The sequence below is a fragment of the Prunus avium genome, unplaced genomic scaffold (genome assembly GCF_965620075.1).
Source record: "Prunus avium unplaced genomic scaffold, drPruAviu1.hap1.1 HAP1_SCAFFOLD_22, whole genome shotgun sequence".
NCBI lineage: Eukaryota > Viridiplantae > Streptophyta > Magnoliopsida > Rosales > Rosaceae > Prunus > Prunus avium.
This window is the reverse complement of record NW_028276881.1, coordinates 425,001-427,500: the sequence shown is the minus strand read 5'-3', so window position 1 is coordinate 427,500 and position 2,500 is coordinate 425,001.

The following is a 2,500-nucleotide window of genomic DNA, read 5'->3' as shown; positions in this document are numbered from 1 at the left end:
AGACAACCCCAAGCTAAAGCTCACTTGAAGCCAACGCATCGTCACCATGTGTTCGTGTGGCCGAGAATTGGGTAGCTTCTTCATCAACCCCGCCGAAAGCCATCCTCGACATACCCGTGCATTGAGAAGGTTTGGTGGCCGTACTCCCAACACAAAAGCATACCGAGGACAACCCCAAGCAAAAATTCATTTGAAGCCAACCCATCGTCGCCCACAACTAGTGGGTGAATGGTGTGCTTCCCGGGGTTGGCATAGACATTCCCTCGCATGCAAAAGATTGTCGATGCGAAAGATTATCTATGCCAACCCCGGGAAGCACACCATTCACACACTCCCGACCGGTGTGGTGTGGCGGTGATTGGATAGTTACGGATTGAGCACTTGCCAAGGATCAAAATGTGTCATTTAGAAGAAACATTTTCAAAAAGTTTTTAAAATCTTGTGGGTTTGCAACTCATAAGAGCGTCACTTTCAACGTCCCCGGTATTGGATTGAGTTTCTAAAAACAACCGTGCACACCGAGGTTAAACTTTACCGGCTCCACTCCGACTCGCCGCTCGCCCACAATTTGTTTGCAACGAAACATTTGTTTTTAATTTTGTTGGTTTGAAATTGTTTTGAAAAGGTTCTTTAAATCTAGTGGGTTTGCAACTCATAAGAGCGTCACTTTCAACGTCCCCGGCATTGGATTGAGTTTCTAAAAACAACCGTGCACACCGAGGTTAAACTTTACCGGCTCCACTCCGACTCGCCGCTCGCCCACTAGTCCGAAGGCAACAAAACATTTGTTTTTCATTTTGATGAAAATTTCTGTTTTTAAATCTTGTTGGTTTGAAATTGTTTTGAAAAGGTTCTTTAAATCTTGCGGGTTTGCAACTCATAAGAGCGTCACTTTCAACGTCCCCGGCATTGGATTGAGTTTCTAAAAACAACCGTGCACACCGAGGTTAAACTTTACCGGCTCCACTCCGACTCGCCGCTCGCCCACAAATCCGAAGGCAACAAAACATTTGTTTTTAATTTTGATGAAATTTTTTGAAAACATTGGCTTGGCAAGCCCCAATCCGCGACTATCCACCCACCGCCACCCCACACGGGTGGTTGTTGTTGCGAAATGAGGTTGTGGTCGACATGCCCGTGCATTTGAGAAGGAGTTCCTAGCACTCCATGCTCTCCCATGCCAAAAAAAAGCCTAGACAACCCCATTTCGCAACTTTCCACGCCTTTTTTTTCCTCCCTCACCCATGGCGGCGGCGTGGTGGCGGAGGCCGGATTCCGGCCACCACCGCCATGGGTGGCAGCCCCCCGACCCCGACACCAAACCCATAATACCGAGGCAACATATCGAGGCAACATGACATGGGTGTGGCGTGGGGGAAGGGGGCTGCAGCTAGGAAGGCATGGGCTGCCATGCATATGCAGGCAACACACACCCCCCTATATAGCATTTTATGCATTTAGCCCTTTGACAGGAAGAGACATCACCTATGCGCGAGGAGTCATAATGGGCTCTAAATAATTCAATACAAGGTATTTGGACGTGATTTTTTGCAGGGATACTAAGAAACATGCAATCTATGATGGGAAAAAGTTTCATAAATTTTTGAAGTCGGGAAGTATTTTTTATTATTTTTAGAAGTCGTAAAATTGAAAAAATCATTAAAACAAATCCGGGAGGAATTTTTTAGTTTTGTAAGTTGGAGAAGGTCCTAAAAATCATAGACTACTTATGGGGAGCTTATTGTGCGAGGAAATTTCAATAAAAACGGGGTTTGACAAGATTTGAAAAATTCTGTCGACATTTGAAAAAACCTGGAACCATGCTGCCGGCATGCTGCGCACATGCTGCGCGCATGCTGCGCGCAGACTGCGCGCATGCCATGGCAGGACAAGTTTCGCTAGCCTCACTGTCGACAGATGCGCAAGCTGCGCGCACGCTGCGCACAGGCTGCGCGCACGCTGCGCACAGGCTGCGCGCACGCTGCGCACAGGCTACGCGCACACTGCGCACAGGCTGCGCGCACGCTGCGCACAGACTGCGCGCACGCTGCGCGCATGCCATGGCAGGACAAGTTTCGCTAGCCTCACTGTCGACAGATGCGCAAGCTGCGCGCAAGCTGCGCGCAAGCTCCGCGCACGCTGCGCACAGCCTGTGCGCATGTTGTGCGCAGGCTGCGCGCATGCCATGGCAGGACAAGTTTCGCTAGCCTCACTGTCGACAGATGCGCAAGCTGCGCGCACGCTGCGCACAGGCTGCGCACAGCGCATGCCATGGCAGGACAAGTTCGCTAGCCTCACTGTCGACAGATGCGCAAGCTGCGCGCACAGGCTGCGCGCACGCCATGGCAGGACAAGTTTCGCTAGCCTCACTGTCGACAGAATCAGCACGCTGCGCGCAAGCTGCGCGCACGCTGCCGGCATGGTGCGCGCACGCTGCCGGCATGCTGTGCGCACGCTGCGCGCGCGCATGGCAGGACAAGTTTCGAAAATTTCTGTCGAC